The sequence below is a fragment of the Gekko japonicus genome, unplaced genomic scaffold (assembly GCF_001447785.1).
Source record: "Gekko japonicus isolate JY-2015 unplaced genomic scaffold, Gekko_japonicus_V1.1 scaffold44, whole genome shotgun sequence".
In the NCBI taxonomy this organism is placed as follows: domain Eukaryota; kingdom Metazoa; phylum Chordata; class Lepidosauria; order Squamata; family Gekkonidae; genus Gekko; species Gekko japonicus.
In genome coordinates this window covers 2,272,093-2,291,210 of record NW_015174845.1, presented here as the reverse complement: position 1 = coordinate 2,291,210, position 19,118 = coordinate 2,272,093, and positions in this window count along the sequence as shown.

Below are 19,118 nucleotides of genomic sequence, written 5' to 3'. Positions count from 1 at the left end.
CCCCCGGAGCGCGGATTTAGCGATCCGCACTCACGGGGGCAACTTGGCTATTAGTATACAGATGGGGCTGAACTGTGGGAAGCTGATTCAGATCAGAGAATCTGATTCTGCACGCAGCAGCCTGAAAGGGGCCCGAATGGGCCATTTTCAGGGGTGCACATCCCTCCAGCAGCTGGCTTGCTTGGGCTCTCTGCAGCCGCTGGGATCCTGAGCAAGCCAAGGGAAGGGAAGGTGGTTTAAACCGCCTCTCCTTCCCTCCAGCAGCCGGCTTGCTCGGGCTCCCCGAGCAAACCAAGGGAAGGGAAGGTGGTGGAGCAGCTGGAGACATTGAGCCTCAGCTCTACAAGTAATGAGTACTCGAGCCCCGCCCCCAGCAGCCCTCAGGCCGGAGCACCTGGAGCAGTCTTGGGAGGCGGATTGGCAAAAAGCAAAACCAAAAGCGCAGGAACTCGAGAGAACTCCAGGAATGGAGCCGGTTCCTCTTCCACAGCCCAAAATGGGACCCACGAACCCTGAGCTTGCTTTTTCTCATTTGCAAGTCTGGTCTCCGCACTCCTTTAACGAGGCAGCCCTGAAGCTTGGGGCGGTGGGAATTTCTTTGCACGCAGCTTGTGCGACTGGCTGAGTGCCTCTTCTGCTTGCCCACCTCTCGCCTCTGCACCTCATTTTCTGCCAGGCATGGAGTAGCCCAGCTCGCCCAGGCTTCTTGCCTCCTGCTGCCTTGGCCCTCTGGTGCATGGGTGAGTCCCCAAAGTTTGACTCTTCCTCTACAAGTCTCTGGCGCTGGAGGTATTCACCTCCTTCCCTCCTGCATGCTATGGCTGCATAATTGTGAGAGATTTCTCCCCCGCCCAATAGTTTATTTACTTTTTCCATAAAATCACACCCAAGTGCTTTTACATGTATAACATTTGAGTCTACTTTTCCTCTTTTCTATTTAACCATTCATAAACTTTAGACCATCTGTTTTTAAATATATTCTTATCTTTACCATGCAATATCATTGTTAAACTATCAATTTCCGCCACTTCTAACAATTTATATTGTAACTCTTGTATCGTAGACAAATTGTTAGCTTTCCAATCAAAATTCTTGATGCCGTTACAATATATGTCAGTAAATATTTATCATTTGATTTTAAACCATCTGGTATCATGTTTAATAAATATACTTCTGGAGCTAGATCTAACTTAATTGTTAATATTTCTTCTATTAATTTTTGGACCTCTTTCCAAAATCTATAAATTTTTCCACAATTCCACCACATATGTATAAATGAGCCCGCATTATCCTTGCATTGCCAACAGTTTTTAAATACATTTGGAGAACATTTTGCCACCCTATCCGGTGACCAGTACCATCTGTATTACATTTTTATAATATTTTCTTTATAAGCTGTAGCTTTCAGAAATTTAATTGATTTCCATGTTTTATTCCATTCATCTATTTGGATATTATAACCGAAATCTTGCATCCATTTTACCATTACTTTTTGCACATTTTCTTCTGGCATTATATAATTTTTGAATTGCTTTGTCGTTCGTTGAAAGCCATATTTTGTCTAGTCCATTTTTACTTCTATAAAACCCATTTTTTTTGTCTTTACTAAATCTGGATCTTAGCTGATTTATCTCCCATATTGTTAACTTAATATCCTTTTGTACCATCTCTATATCTTTAAGGTCATCCAGTAAGTTATCGTATGGTTGCATTTTTTCTTTAGTTATCATTATTGGCATAATGAAGGCTTCTAATGGAGAGACCCATCTAGGAATTTTATTATAAAACTTTTCTTTTATTTTCTTCCATACCTTAAATGGTGGGCCTCGTATATAGTGGTTTTGAAAATTGGAATGTATTTTCTCTTTATTATACCATACATAAGCATGGATTTCCATATATAAATCATGAAATTCCAGCTTTAGTACCCATTGATTTTCCAGAGTCAACCAGTCCGTAATCCAAGTAGCCGCTGCCGCTTGGTAGTAACAGTACCAATTTGGTAATCCTAATCCTCCTGTATCTTTCTTTTCCTGAAGCAGTTTCCATTGTATACGGGCTTTCTTAGGGTACCATATAAATTCTCTGATATTTTTATATAATTCTGCAAAGTATCTGTTGTTATTTAATATTGGGATATTTTGTGCCATGAATAGAAAACGAGGGCTGCGGTCACACGCAGCATTAGCCACGCAAGAGATACGGAAGACAGGCGGAGTTTCCGGGCGCGATCTCACCAGCACATCTGGGGAGCGTAGCGCTTCCGTGGCACAACGGAGGCTTCCTCCTGAAAACGCGCAGCAAAAAACTAGTACCTCGGAGGTACTAGTTTCCGGAAACTGCGGGGCAAGAGCGGGCGTCTGATCACATTTCCGGTGGCATCCGGCGCCCGCCCATGTCCCCTTGCGAAGAAGGTGTTTTTTTCCCCCAAGTCTCCGTGGTTGCGCACACGCACCCAACCGAGCATGCGCATGCGTAGTGTACACAAAAAAAGAAAACCAGTTCGCCGCGCCGCACGCTTCTTCGTTGCGCGCAGGCATGTGTTGTGATCGACGCCTCTCCGTAACCACGGAAGCTCCACGGTACCTCCACAGAACCTCCACAGGAGGTTTGATCGCTTTACTGCATGTTAGTTTGCCCCGGGGCAAATAGCCACGCTCCCCCCCGCAGTTTCCTGCCCGTGTGACCGGGGCCGAGGTAAAATATTCATCTTTACTGCTGCAACCCTACCCATTAATGAAAGCTTAAGATCTTTCCATTTATTAAAGTCTCTCTTTATTTCTCTCAATAATTTGTCATAATTGTTTTCTTTCAACATACTGTTTTTATTTGTCAATATTATTCCTAAGTATTTCACCTTATTTACCACCTCTATCTCCGTTTTTCTTTGTATTTCCCTTATGACATTTTGTATACAGTTTTTTGTTAATATATTGGTTTTTCTAATATTTATTTTTAGTCCTGCTTCTTCTCCATATTTTCTTATTTCATCCAACAAAATTTTTATAGAAACCAAGGGTTCCTCCAAAATAAATACCAAGTCATCTGCAAATGCCTGCAATTTAAATTCTTCCCCTCCAATTTTCAGTCCCCTTTTATCTTTATTGTTTCTAATTGAGCAATTTAATGTCTCCAGTATAAACACGAAAAGTAGTCTTGTGCCTTTTGTATTAAAATTTCATCTGTTATGTCCCCATTTAATGTTACTTTTGCTGATTGTTTTTTATATATAGCCATAATCATTGTTAAGAAACCAGGGGGTCCAATTCTACGGGCCCCCAGCTCGCTCAGGCTTCTTGCCTCCTGCTGCCTTGGCCCTCTGGTGCACGGGTGAGTCCCCAAAGTTTGACTCTTCTTCTACAAGTCTCTGGCGCTGGAGGTATTCGCCTCCTTCCCTCCTGCCTGCTATGGCTGCATAATTGTGAGAGATTTCTTAACATAGTGTTCCTGCCAGGGAAGCTGGGGACCCTGCCCATGAGTCTCCATTTCATCCTCACAACAACCCTGTGGGGTAGGTTAGGTAGAGAAGGGGAGATTTGGCCCGGGGTCACTCAGCCAGCAGAGTGAGAATACAAACCTGGGTCTCCCCACATCAATCTGCAACTCTGACCACTGTGCAGTGCTGCCTCTACTGATCTGTAATGTTCCAGAGGTGTTGTAATGTAATACTCAGTTTCTCAAACGAGTGTATGCCTGTCTGTTGGTCCACTTAGGAGTCTTGATCCTGGTTGTGTGGTGGGCTAGTTGTGGCAAATGGTAGGGAAGCTCAGTATTTCTGTATACAGTTGTAGGGGCTTTATTGCAATGTGGTATGGCCTGATATTATGTTCTTATTCCAGTGTGGGGTGTGTGTGGGGCAATGGAAGCTGAGTGATAGGATCTCTCCTAGTGATTGCCAGAAGTGAGATGCGTCCTGGTCTTGTGTCTTACAGATAATCTTACAAATAGTCCTTTGCATTTATATCATGCTTTCAACTTTAAAAGGATCATAATGCTGATTGTGTGAACTTAGGCCACTCATGAGAGGTAGAGCAGGAAGGGTTGCATCAGTGCTTAGTTCTTGTGGCCCTTTCTTACACGCCCAGGGAAATGCTGATAGCCACTTTGGGGCCAGGAAGCAATTTTTCTCCAGGCCATTTTGGCCCCCAGTGATCCTGGAGGGTTTTTTAAAAATCATATTCTGGGCATGGAACAGGGGTCACTGTGCAGGGGGTTGGACTAGATGACCCTGGAGGTCCCTTCCCACTCTATGAGTCTATGATTCTATAATTCACCCAGGCTGGCTGTGGGCACGCCAGCACCTCTGTCAGGCAGAAGCGCCTGAGATCCTCCCCCTCCCCTTTTCCTTCGCCCGACTTGGAGGCGAAGGGAAGGGAGAGGGGGGAAAGAATGGATCCCAGGTGCTTCTGCCTGTCAGAGGGGCTGGTGCACGCTTCCGGTGATGTCAGGGGGTGTGGCATATGCTAATAAGTTATGCTAATGAGCTCCTGCAGCTCTTTTTCTACAAAATGAGCCCTGTTGATGTGAATGGGCTCTTATATATGTTTTAAAATTTGTAATTAATAAATACATGTATCTTTTTCTATATATTTTCTACATTTAGTTTTTAGTATTGGCCCTCTTTTTCATATTTTACTAACCTTTGTTAGGTTCTGAATTTTAGTGTTAAGGTTCAGTTTTTTGCCATTTCTGTCCCTGCTTGCAAAGGTGTGAGACATCAAGATACAAAATTAATTTAGTTTTCTCTTTTCAGAAGCTTCGTGTGTTAGCGATACATGAAAGAACATCATTTTGCTAAAGGATTACCTTACCTGAACACAATAACTTTCCACCCAGTGTTCCCTCTAAGATGAGTGAGTGTGAGCTAGCTCAGTTTTTTTAGCCTCTGGCTCACACATTTTTGTCTTCGCTCAGGAAGGATGGCTCCAGAGCAAACTAATTTATGCAGAAGCCAAATCGCCCGCTCACAACTTTAATGTCAGTAGCTCACAGCACAGAGGGAGCACTGGTTGCACCCTGTAAAATATGCTGCCACTTTCCATTTATCAGCTTTTAAACCCAGGAAAGGGCTAAGCTTGTCACCGCTTCTTCTCTGAAGCAAAGGAAGCCTGGCCTTGGTCACCGCCTAGATAGGAAGGAGATCTCCTGGGCAGTCCAGAGCTCCAGAGAGGAAAAAACACACACATAGTGAGCCATTTCTCCCCTGTCTTTATTAAGAAATTTATACCCCATAATTACTTCTAGCCAAAGGCCACAGAGCAGCAGTTAAAAATCACAATCGAGCCTTGTAATTTTACAGTATCTTACTTTAAAAACCCCAAAACTTGCAGTAGCCGGCATCAAAATTGATCCCGCTGACTAATGAAAATCAATAGATAACCCACACACCATAACAGAAAACCAAGAAGAAGCCTGAGCAAACCATTTCTAGGGCTCATTCTGCACTAGGGAGTATTAGGGAAAGGGATTGGAGATGAAATGGGCAGTGTCATAAGGCCCCTGTGGAGATCTGGGGTGAAGCGACATTTGCAAGGAGTATATTTGGAATGCTGGATGCTGGGAGGAAGTTAATTGCCTGAGGCTTTGGCCTCTGCCCCTTTATTGGTTTATTTATCTTCATTTACACCCCACCTTTTCTGCAATGGGGACAGTGAAAAAATGCATTTTCTCCTGGGAGGCTGGCAAGGAGCAAAGTCTCCACTTTGCGTTTTAACAGGGTTTTTTCCCCCTCTAGGCAGAGGAGGAAGTCAATTGGCTTGTCCCTGAGCCCATCTTCATACAAATGCTAATGGGTCTAGACAAAGGGATGGTCAAGCTTCCCCCTTCTCCCCCCCCCCTTTCAGGCAAGGAACAGAGGGGGTGTTAAAGTCTAGAGAGGCTTGAGGAAGGAACTTTCTGGTGATGACAGGAAAAGCTTCCTTGACCTGTGCTGACCGAGGTCAAGTAAGTGGAGAAACAGCAAGGATAAAACCTCCTTGCAACACGAAGGGGCTCTCCTTTCTTTGGGATGCTGAATTTATGAGAACTCTTAACTGAGGGTTGCAAGTTGGTGGCCATTGACCCTATGCTTGCCTGGGAGACTTGGAGCAAGCTGTAAGGTAATGGTAATGCTGTAGAGATCTAGAACATCTAAGCTAAAGAGCCTGTCCTAAAATGGTAGAGCACGTATAGAGAAAGGGACAGAGGATTTGTGATTTTACCAATTTCTTTTGTATTCTTTGCTCAATTTGATGCTATGATAAAAGTTAGCTTGTAAGCGACCCTGAACCTGCTTTGGCAGGGAGGGTGGGGTATAAATCGAATAAATAAATAAACACTTTCTTTTAAATAAATACTTTCTAACTTTGGATGCTGCGAGTAGTTGTCTGTATCACACAGACCTCCACCATCTCAAACACGCTATCTGAAGAGGGGGAGCCAGGGGGAATGCAGGCAGCTGTCAAGCAGCTATTCCTCCAAGGGTGCCCAAGGCATTAATCTGCCTACATAATTTCCTCCTACCCTGTACAACTGGCCCAAGGTCACCTAGCAGACTTCTATGGCAGAATGGAAATTTGAACTTGGGTCCCCCACATACTAGTGCAACATTTCAGAGGTGTCAAACTTGTTTGTTACGAGGGCCAGATCTGACATAAATGTCACTTTGTTGGGCCGGGCCATGTGTGGCATGAAACGTAATGCCGGGTACCGGAGACATAAACTTTATGAAGGACTGCAACTGGTAAGCTCCCAGTTGGTGTGTCCCCACTGCAAGGCCCCATGGGCTGGGGTGTGTGTGCGGAGGAAAACGCATGTGGGTGGACTGGAGAGCCAGCAATGCAGTGCTGGGCAGTTGCTCCCATGCCCCAGTATAGGATCATCTGTACCCCCTCCACGTGCAAACGCTGATCCCTGAGGTCATCCGGGACAACATTCCCAGAGCTGCAGGCCGAGCGGAGAGGTATGAATGTGGCTGTCATGGCTCCCAACTTATCAGTCCCTGAAGTGAAGGGCTTCTGCTTGACTGCTGCAGATGAGGTTGTTGTGCCGAGCTGAAGCCACAACTGGAGTGGCTCTGCCCATCCACCCCCGAGCAGCCTCCTGTTCCCTCCCCTGCACCAGTTGCTTATGGGCCTGGATGGGCTGGTTCTGGCCCCGGGGCCTTATGTTTGACGCCCCTGTTCTAACCTCTATGCCACGCTGAGTCACTTATTGTGACCAACATGATTACATTATGAAAGTGTCCCTTCAATAAAGACTCAATATGTAAAAAGGTTTTCATGGCATGGGGCTAAATAACACCACCTGATAAGCTAACTGCTGCTGATCAAACCGACAGCTAGAAAGACCGGTTTAGAAGTTGGCCACTGTGCAGCTGGGCCATATGGACCATGGATCTGACCCAGCAGGTTCTCCTTGTGTTTGTTAACAGGGGTGAAAAATCACCTAAATTTAGGAGAGAAGAAGACGAAGAGTTTGGATTTATACCCCACCCTTCACTACCCAAAGGTGTCTCGGAGCATCTTACAAACTCCTTTCCCTTCCCCTCACCACAACAGACACCCTGTGAGGTAGGTGGGGCTGAGAGAGCTCTGACAGAAACTGCTCTTTTTCAAGAACAGCCCTTATCAGAACTATGGCTTGCCCAAGGTCACCCAGACAGGTGCAAGTGGAGGAGTAGGGAATCAAACCTGGTTCTCCCAGATTAGAGTCCGCGCACTTAACCACTACACCAGATTTAATCTCACATTCAAACGCAAATTTCTGCAAAGCAAGTTCACTGCATCCTTAACAGTCAGCAATTGCTCTGGTTTTGCGTCTTTATAATCTCCGCAGGCCCCCTGTTTGGGAAGCACATTCCTCAGCACTACAAGCCGAACATCCCTTCCCAAGCGAGTGCCATTGGCAACCGAGTATGTTTGAATGGAACAACGGAAGCTCGACCGTATGCTATCTGCCAGTCTCCCACCATTTGGCCGCGGTCTCCTAATTTGCTGACTGAACTGGGACGCCTGAAAAAATGTATGTATCATGGTTGGCAGGGGGCCATTTAGTACCGTTTGGGATTAAGCCTTTGGCACTGCTGAGCACATTTCTGCATACCCCGTAGGCCGGCTGTGGCTCCACTGTCCGCAAATTCCAGCAGTGTGGGCAAGCGGTATGGTGTAGTGGGAAATTCAACCCTTTAATCGAAGCCAGTCCAGCCCAGAAAGTTCTTTCTCTTTCCTATAACGTGGGGCTTAATGGCGAAACGAATGCCTCCTCGTCCAAACTGGAAGTGGCGTAATACCCAGATAAAAAGTGAGAGATCTGTCAAAGCCAATAACTTGATGAGAGCAAGATCCCTCGCCACTCGCAGTGGGGGGGAAACGGTTTGCTGCTTTTATTAAGAACTCGGTAGAGAGGATATACTGGAGCGGAACCCCTGCTTAGACTTCTGTTTCCAATTGAGTAGTTTGTTTATGCATGCCTGCAAAAACATTCTTAATGGGGGAAAAAAAGTTGTCAGGCGGGGGGGGGGGGGATATCTGAAAAATGTTGACTGCCCAGTGCCGCCATCCTCTGTCCTTGCTTAAGACTGCCCCAAATATATCCCGGAGATGGTTCACCGGAGTGCCAGAGAAGCAGGCGAGAGCTCCACAAGAGAGCGCACACTTTGCATACTTTGCGATTGGTGCCGCAATATCAATATGTTGGTTCAGACAATCCATTAAAGCCCCTTTAGATTATTTCAAAGATAGTGCCCCCGGTACAGAAACAGAGTTTGTAAAACATGCCAATTATTTGTAAGACCTTATAAAATCTAACTTGTGGAACTCACTGCCACTGGATGTGGTGATAACACTAGCTCAGATGGTTTTAAAAGGAGGTTATATATTTACTGTTCTTTTTATCCTGCCCTTCTTCCGAGGAGCTCCTCCATTTTAGTAAACACAAAAACAACCCTGTGAGGTAGATTAAGCTGAGAGAGAGACAGTGAAGCCTAAATCACCCAGCAGGCTTCATGGCAGAGTGTGGATTTGAAGGTGGCTCTCCCAGAGCCTAGTCCTAGATATTAACCGTTACCCCAAGCTGGCTCTTAGATTCAGCACAATTTTATGGAGGATAGGTTCATCAAGGGCAATTAGCATGGAACCTCCACAGTCAGAGGCAGTATATCTTTGAATACTGGTAGCTGGGAGAGACAACTGGAGGAGGCTTTGGCCTCTGTGTCCCTGCTTGTGGGACTTCCCAGATATCTGGTTAGCCACTGTGGACAACCGGATTCCGGACTGGTCTGATTCAACACAGCTTATGTTCAATGTTTCCTCTAAGCTGTGGTGTCTTGTGAGCAAAAATTCTACTCTGTGAGCTACTGGCATTAAAGTTGTGAGCGAGCGATTTGGCTACTGCATAAATTAGTTTGCTCTGGAGCTATCCTTCCTGAGCTGAGACAAAAATGTGTGAGCCGGAGGCTAGAGAACTGTGAGCTGGCTCACACTAACTCAGCTTAGAGGGAACATTGCGTTATGTTCTTAATGATCTGTGGCATGCACCATCTTCGCAGAGGCACTCCTCTTTCTGTCAGACAAAGGAGAAGCCTCTTCCTGGGTGGGGCTTGCTGTGGATCATGAGTGCATTATCCGAAAACACAGAATGTGGGCTTTTTGCTTCAGAAATTTTGCCATTGGCAAAGTGACACCGATTTAATGGATCAGTTATCTGAGTAACAAAAGCACATATTAACTGACTGAGATTCCTTGGGCCAGAGTTCTTGTGGTATTTATTTATTATTTCTAGTGCCTATCAAAACTAGGCACTGAACAGAACACGAAATGGAATGACTGAGGTTGGGATCCAAAGACCATCCTGCACAAGCGGAAGGTATTTCTGCTCATAGAAGTAGATGTGTGGCTGATTCTACCAATTGCTCCCAGCTCAGGCCCATAGCTACAGAGGGGCATCTCGGGGCCAGGCCCCCCGACTTACTGCCCAGGCCCCCTTGACATCCCATCTAGCCAATTTATTTTATTGTTTGTATGTGCTGCACCCGCACCGAGCTGAGTCGTCACCCTGACTTGCCTACCGGCAGTGTACCTCTGGCTGGCTGCGGGCAAGGCATGCCACAGGGCACGTCTGATACCCACTCCAGCCCTCTCTCATCACTTTTTAAAACTTTTGCTCTCTCATTGCTCCTGACACAGTGCCCCCCCAACTTAATTAAATGCCCCCTGAAGTAAAAAAATCCTGGCTACAGCCCTGTCTCAGCTTCAGGCTCCTGTTCTCCATCCTGTACTGTTCTCAAGGATCTTCTGATCATAGAATCACAGAGTTGGAAGGGGCCATGCAGACCATCTAGTCCAAACCCCTGCCCAATGCAGGACCAGCCTAAAGCATCTCTGACAAATATTCGCCCAGCCTCTTCTTGAAAGCTGTCTGTGAAGGGGAGCTCACCACCTCCCTTGGCAGCTGATTCCACCTTTGAACCTCTCTGACAGTGAAAACGTTTTCCCTAATATCCAGCTGATACCTTTCTGCATGTTATTTAAACCCATTGCTTCAAGTCCTATCCTCTGCTACCAACTGGGACAGCTCCTTGCCCTCCTCCAAATGACAGCCTTTCAGATATTTAAAGAGAGCAATCATGTCCCCCCCTCAATCTCCTCTTCTCCAAACTCAACATTCCCAAAGCCCTTAGCCTTTCCTCATAGGACTCAGTCTCCAGACCCCCGATCATCCTCGTCACTCTCTTCTGCACCCTCTCAATTTTGTCCATATTCTTTTTGAAGTGAGGCCTCCAGAACTGCACACAGTACTCAAGGTGCGGCCTGACCAAGGCAGTATACAGAGGGGCTATGACCTCCTGCGATTTCGATGCTATGGTCCTTTTAATACAGCTCAAGACTGAATTTGCTTTTTTTGCCACCACATCACACTGACTGCTCATATTTAGTTTACAGCTCACCCTTACCGCAAGATCTCTTTTGCATACACTACTCCCCAGAAATGTATCCCCCATCCAGTATTTGTGCTTGACATTTTTGTGGCCCAGATGTAATACTGTGCATTTATCTTTGTTGAATTGCATCCTGTTTGCAACTGCCCACTTCTCCAGAGTATTTAGGTCTTGCTGAATTTTAACTCTTATCGTCTTGGGTGTTTGCTACTCCTCCTAATTGGGTATCATCAGCAAATTTAATGAGTAGCCCTTCTACCCTTTCATCCAGATCATTGATAAAAATATTGAAAAGTACCAGGCCCAAAACCGAGCCCTGCGGCACACCACTGGACACCTCCCTCCAATCTGATGAAACATCATTGACCACCACTCTTTGGGTGTGGTCCTCTAACCAGTTCCCTATCCACCGAACTGTCCTATAGTCCAATCCACAGTCTTCCACTTTGCCCATCAGAATGTCATGGGGAACCTTATCAAAAGCTTTACTGAAATCCAGGTAAATCACTAGCTACTTTTTTCCAGGAGGGGGAGAAATATGAGGGTGTGCAATGGGAATGGGTGTGACTGGGAGACCCCTCCAGTCACAGTTCCTTGGATCCAAGCCACAAGGAATTAGATCTTTCAGGGAACAGAGATCCAGGAAGGGTTTAGAGATGAAGGCCTGATGGTGGCTCTCCAATCTGGTTTGCTTCAGGTGGGCATTTCTGGAGTTTTGAGAACAGAGAGTGGCTGCCAAGACACAATGGCTGCCTTGGAGGGGAGTGAAGAACCACAGAATGGCAGACACAGAGGCGGGTCTGTTGTGATAAAGAGATGCAGAATTCCTTGTGTGACGACCCCTTATCTGGGGAGGCCTGGTTTCACTTTAAAAGTGTTCTTTTTATTTTGTTCTATTGGGGATATCCGGCTGCCACCAGGAAATTTAAGGCTTTCCAAACCTTTATACTATACTGTTTCTATTACTGGGTAGGTAGGTTGAGTTTAAGGCTTTTCAAGGTACTAAGTGTTCCTGAGGAAGGATTCCTTTCAGCTGGTATGCTTAAATAAAAGTAGATTTATTGAAATACTTCATAAATAAAAAGGTATAACAAAGTAACTGGTAATGTGAATATTCTGATAAATTGTTTGGAGTCTCACACAAGCTCTGCTCCCTTCCCCTACAGGGATTTATCAGGTAACTTTGTAACCCTTTAACTCAAGTTCATCTACGTTTCTTGTTTCTCTCCAGTCTGTCACTCAGACTTTCATATAATTTCTGTTCTCTTAAGCTGTACTTTACTGTTTCATATACATTCATTTTTTCCCCATACTAACTCCTATATCACACACAAGACTGCTTCTCCCACAGACTTCAGAACCAACTCTCTTATCAACTGTCAAACCTGTAACTGTAACTCTAGACTGACAAACATACTCATCCACTCATTTTCATTTCCAAAACCCCTCCCCCTCTCTGTCAACCACCAATCATATCACGCTCACTTCTCTTAACCACTCTAGTCTACTTACCACCATGCAACCAAACTTTTAAAGAGACACACACACACATAAAACAAGGAATCATTACACCTTGCTTTAGGAAAGCCCTGATCTCAGGGAAAGCATTTTTTTTTCCTGGTAAATGAAACAATAAAAACGTCTCAGATTGCAGGCTCGGAAGAGATGAATTTCCTTTATGCAGACATGTAGGCAGGATGGAGTAAACTATTTGCCCACCTGCCAGGAAGGGCCCAGATAGATAGCTATTTGGGTATCCTGACTTGGGTCATAAAAGATTTGGGATGTGTGCCTTAATCTGATTGAAGAAGGGGTGGAGAGCAGTACACATGGGACCCACTCTAAATTTCATAATAGCTTGAAATGAAACCTTCTCAGTCATGACAGGAAAGGTTAAAAGGCCTAGATACCTCGTCAGAGGTGTGCAAACCAAGGCCCAAGGGAAAAAAGGGAGCAAACAGAGTGAAGTCTGTTTTGACCAGCCTCCACTTTCAAACTTTCTCTGGGCTTGTGTCCATTCCAGGGAAGGGGATGTCAAGGTGACACCAGTGCCTGTACAGCTTAGTTAGCCTCATATGTTTTATATTACTTTTCTTAGTTCTGTAATGCACTGTGGTGTGTTGATATAGTTTCCCATTGTCCTTACACTCTAATGACTTGAGACGCTATTTTGGTAAATAAAGATCTCTTTCTATTAAAAAAAGTTCTAACCTGACTGCTCAGCGACACAATAGACTGGAGATTCTTGACTGGTCTATAGACAGTTAGCTGGCCAAGACGAAGGGTGGATGTGAAACAGTACACACACATACGCATGATCTGTGCCTCGAGCTGTAGGTAGAGAAATAAAGAGTAGAGCCTGAATGGTGAAGGGAGGGGGCATGTGGGGGCAAACCCTCTCACCAAAAAAAGGCAGATTGTCCTTATAATGTACTGGGTTCAGACACGAGGTAGTGAAATCAGCTCATGAGTTTATTGTAATTCAGCTCGGATACAGACAACGAGAGCAGGACCGGAGGCCTGCTTAAATCCCCATTCCAAACCACACCCAAACACACACACACTCCTGCGATAGGATTATTTACAGTGCACCCCAAATCCCATAGGTTAACTCTCGGATTCTGACTGCCCGATAGGTGCGTTTTAGGATCCGTGCGGTCTATTGTCTTGAGAGCAAAGCTAAGGCCGTTCGCCTGTCCACGTGTGAACCCGACCGCATGTGTGGTCTATGGAAGAACACAACAGTCCTCCACTTGTCTGGCAAAGACAGCGGAAGAAAGCGTCCATGTCACCTCTTTTAAGAATACAGCAGTCAGCCTAAGGCCTCTTTCTCCAGTCTCAGTACCTGTATCTGCAATATGGTTATAATAGCTCTGAGCTACTGTTTTAAAATTGTTATAAGAATTAAAAAAAAACATGTTGGGGACCTATATGGATGCAGGAAATCCCATCCCCATACTGCACCCTCTTTCTTCCCCTAGCCCTTTCTCTCCCCATCCCTATTTTATACCCACTCCAATCACCACTTTCTCTCCTTCTCCTCACTGCTGCTGCTTTCCCCCTAAGCTACAGGTGTGCTGGAGTTCCTTAAACTCTACCACCTCAGTTGTTAGGCAACCCCACAGGACAGACTGTGATCTCAGGAGATTTTGTGAGATCTCAGCATTTTCCATTTTTAAGGAGAAATTTACCCCCCCCCAATTATTTTTTACAAAGTTTGGGGATTTATTTTTTTGCAAGCTTAGGGGTTTCCCCTAAGTTTGCAGGAAACCCCCCCCCCCCAATTTGTACATGGCCCCACTGATCTGATTTTTTAATCCGCATTCTAAGGCCATATTCAGAATTAGATATATTGATAATATATGTGAGGCACTTTGAACACCTGACATGCTATACAAATGTGAAGTATTAAGTATTATGAAGGAACCTTATTTTCTTCCCTGTGGTCATCCTGCTACACTTCAGGATATGTTCTCTCACAGATTTATGAGGGATGGTTGAACTGGTCAACCATATGATGTCATGTTTTCTAAAAGAGTCCTGCAGTCCAAGATGATTGTTGCTGTTAAAACTGCCACTCGACTAATCACAGGAGAGTCAACATAAAACTCTGCATTTTAGGCAGCTGTATATCATAATGAGCAGAGGTTGCCCAGAAGCAATGTTTGGTAGATTACTCTCCAAGCCGGCAGAGAAATGAAGGCGTTTACTCATTATGGGATATAGTCAACCAATTAGCTGCCAGGACATTCTACCAGGCACTTCAGCCAAATATTGTTCCTAGAATTTCCTAGAAAATGTTGAACAGTACAGGACACAAAGTAAATTGCCTTCTAAGAGAATGAACTCCCACAATGTGAATTAAACTGATGGGACTGAGAAAAGGTGACATAAAAATGTTTTGGAAGAGGCAGAGAGAGAGAGAGAGAGAGAGAGAGAGAGAGAGAGAGAGATGCCCTTGTGAGCTGTTCCTTTTTTCCAGTGTGAAAAACATATTAACCAGTTATTTTGCTCCTGTGAATGCTTCCATCCCATTGACTATTAATGATGGTCAGTGTGACAGACAGTAAATGGTTAATGATCTAACCCGGTCTGAGAACCCTGACAGGAGATTCAAACAGAATTCTAAAGTTGAGTGTGTCAGTTAGGTGTGGCAGTTAAGAAATGACAGTTGACTGGGAAGGAAGGTTAAGGGAGTGAGACAATTAGGAAGGATCCCTATCACACCTGAGGGAAATAGCTCCTATAAAATGGGGGTGATTTCTGGCAAGCCTGAGGAAAATAGCTCCTATTAAAGGGGGGGGGGGGGATCCCTAGCAAGTCTGAAGGAAATAGCTCCTAGTAAAGGGGGTGATCCCTATTAAATGGTTAAGAAGGGAAAGTGGAACTTGTGTGAATGTTCCAGCCTTCCCCAACTTAAATGTCTTTGAGACAAAGAAATTTTTGCGTATTTAAGCCCAGACCCCCAAGAAATTTCTCTCCTCAAACTGTAAAGACCTGTCTCTGTACAACTAAACAGTTTCTTGTTTGTGACAAACTATTGTTTATATTTATACAAAGTTACCTCATTCCTGCTGCCTATTCAACTTCTAAGCCCTAAACCTGATACCTACCTGGTCATTTTCCCTCATAAGTTAAATAAAACAGTTTGTTAGTTTTGAATTACCATCAGCCTCTCATGTGCCATTATCAAATAAAGACAAAAGAAGGGTTTTGGTTGGTCCTTCAGATCCCTAGACTGGGTCAGCATTTATCTAAATAAATCTAAACAGCTGGGTGGGACAGACAAAAACAACAAAGAAAATGGGCTGCTAGCCAAGAAAAAGATAAAGGGATCCTTGCTCTCAGGGCTGAGGAAAAATGAAAGTATCCGTAAACAAGAGTTTCCCCCACCATACAATATTTTTGCCCCCAAAATGCTACTTTGTACTGAACAAGCAAAATGGGAAAACATTCACTATTTGATTATCTAAGGATTTAATCCTATATACATCAACTAGGGAGTAAACATCGTTGAACATAGTGGAACTGAACTTACTTCCAAATAGACCTGCATAGGATTGCGCTGTATGTCTTTCCTATGTATACAACTGGACAGGAATGTCAGTGAAAATATGACCCTGAGGCATAATGATAACAAAAATCCTAATGTAAAAGCTGCTCACATTAGAGTCCTAAATGATACTTGTGAATAAAATTTCAAATATGTGAGGTGCTCACATTTCCCCATGTTTAAAAGGTTAAAACAATTAAAGCCCTTCCATTGTGTCCCAGAGAGCACTGTGTTTATTTCGCATGTGACCAGGAGCAGAATTTGATTCACATGATAGAGCTTATTAAAAAAACCAAACCAACCCAAAGCTCAAGCGTTGAAGTCACACACACTAAATAATCCACTTTCAATCCACTTCCAGTGCACTTTCCAACTGGATTTTTACTGTGTGAACTGGCAAAATCCAGCTGGAAAGTGCATTGAAAGTGGATTGAGAGTGGATTCTTTAGTGTGTGTGACCGCAGCTTATTGTGTGTTGGGGAAAAAAATCACTGGAGTCAGTCATTATTGGACAAGAACATGAAGGGGGGGGGGAGAGAATCCCTACTGACCACCAAAAAGGCTTTGCCAGGGATCATGGGACCTGAATGTACAAAAGCCATGTGGGATGGAGCTACCCTAAGGAGGGGAACTGGGTGAGATGGAATGAAAAGGCCAGCTGAATCCAACCCATTATTTAGTTGCTGACCGCTTTTTATATTTTATGGTTCTATTGTATTGATGTGGTGCTCTTTAAAATGGTTTTGTTGTACACCTGCAATACAAGGGGGTAGAGCCTTGTTAAATTATTGTGAGAAAATAAAACAGAAGTCCCCTTAAAGACCGGCATTTATTGCAGCGTGAGCTCCTGCTAGAATACCTGCCAGTCTTTAAGATGTCACTGGGCTTCTGCTGTATTGTATACCACCTTGAAAACGATATGTGTGTTCGTTTAGTGCTGTCAAGTCACTTCTGACTTATGGTGGGTGTTATGTACTGAACCTAAGCCATTCCTCAAGCTGTTCTAAGAATGGGTTGAGCTTGCCACTTTAGAATAATAGCTCGCCAGGATCCTGGAACAAACCAATAGATAAGTGTTGTAATGTAAATAGCCTATCACTGGGAGTGGGTGTGTGTTGGGTGTGGTGTGTGCATGCTTTATAAGCAGGGCTCAAGACCTGCTAGTCTGTCCTTGTAGTGTGCTGAAATCACTGAATAAACTAGAGCTGATCACTGCAATGCATCTAGAACCCAGTATTTAACAGTGACCCTATGAATGAATGGCCTCCAAAATGTCATATCATTAACAGCCTTGGTCAGGTCTTGCAAACTGAGGGTTGTGGCTTCCTTTACTGAGTCAATCCATCTCATGTTGAGTTTTCGTCTTTTCTTGCTGCTGTCAACTTTTCCTAGCGTGATTGTCTTGTCTTCTCATAATGTGACCAAAGTATGATAGCCACAGGTTGGGCATTTTAGCTTCTAGGGAGAGGTCAGGCTTGATTTGATCTAGAACCCAGTTATTTGTCTTTCTGTCAGTCCATGGTATCCCTAGAACTTTCCTCCAGCACCACATTTCAAGTGAATCAACTTTCTGTCAGCTTTCTCCATTGTCCAACTTTCACATACATGCATACTCATGTGACTACTATAGTATGAGTGAGCTTGATCTTGGTCACCAGTGACACATTCTTACACTGAAGGATCTTTTTTAGCAGGTCAGAAATGTGTTTAGCAATAATGGCATGCCATCAAGTTGACTCATGGCGACCCCAAGAGCATGGGGTTTTCAAGGCTAGAGAGGAGCAGAGGTGGTTTGCCACTGACTTCCTCTGCATTGCAACCCTGGACTTCCTTAGTGATCTCCCATCCAAGTACTACTAACCAGGGTCGACCCTGCTTAGCTTCTGAGATCTGACAATATCAGGCTACTCAGGGCCGTTCAGGCTGATGTATAACAAACAGAGAACCAGATGAATTGGTGAAGACTCTTCCTGTGTTTCCTAATGCAAGATGAACTGGGCCTTAAGATGGGGGCACCTTTGCTGTCAGGCATCACCATACTGGGGTAAATAAGGGAAAATGATAAAAGCCTACCAAGGTTGCTGGAGAGTCATTTCTGAAATCTAATAAAGATAACATCTGCAATGCAATTTGAATAGCACCAAAGCATACCATTCTATTGTTATTGATTTCGTTATGAAAGGAGGCTCTTCACCTTTGACCTAGAATTTAAATAAATGCTGTGCATCCATATGAAATGGATATGAAATAAGCCCACAGCTTGTAGTGTAAGGCCTGGTTTAAATTATTATTATTATACTCCAATTTTTTTTTTTTTTTTTTTGCGGTTTATAATTTATTTATTTCATTTAGAAAGCCAATAGCATATAGATTTACACAGATTTCATATATGCAAACTTCTTGTACAACATGTACTTTTCTTAACAACACAGAATAACAGATTCTTAAGATTTCATTTCATTTTGAACTCTTCCCTTTTTCCCCTTCATTCTTTCCATTTTGGACCAATATATCTTTCTAGGAAATATTACATTCCACAAACTCTTATCAGCGTTGTGTATCTTTCATAATTGTACAAATACCCTCTCATACCTCATAAACAGTTTTCTGCAATCCATATATGGGCTTTAATTTATAATTTTATACATACTTTTCCCTCTCTTTTTTATTTTTTATATATAAATTTCTGTTTTCCCCACCTTTTCACCACTATGTTATTTCCTTAATTTTCTACTCGGATATACATTATTCTGGTTCCTTATAGAATATCTTTTCGATTACACACAATCAAGGCTTCTCTAGCTTAGCTCACTCTACATCTAAAGTACCAGATTCTTTTAACACAAATAAATTTTGTAAACCAAACATCAACAAATCAAACATTATTACTAGAAAAGTTTTACCCTCAGCCAACAAATATCATCACCCCATCCATTCAAAACATCCTTTCACATGATTCCCCTATATCCACTAACACCAATACTTTTGTGTTCATAATTAAATACATTAAATCACTTTTCTCAATTTTTCTCATAATTATCACATGATTAGCACTTCATCCAAACCCAACCCTTTCCCTATTAAGTCATCATAATTTATCATAAATACATTTCGTCTAATTTTAGTTTAATTTAATTAATCTTGGGTTTT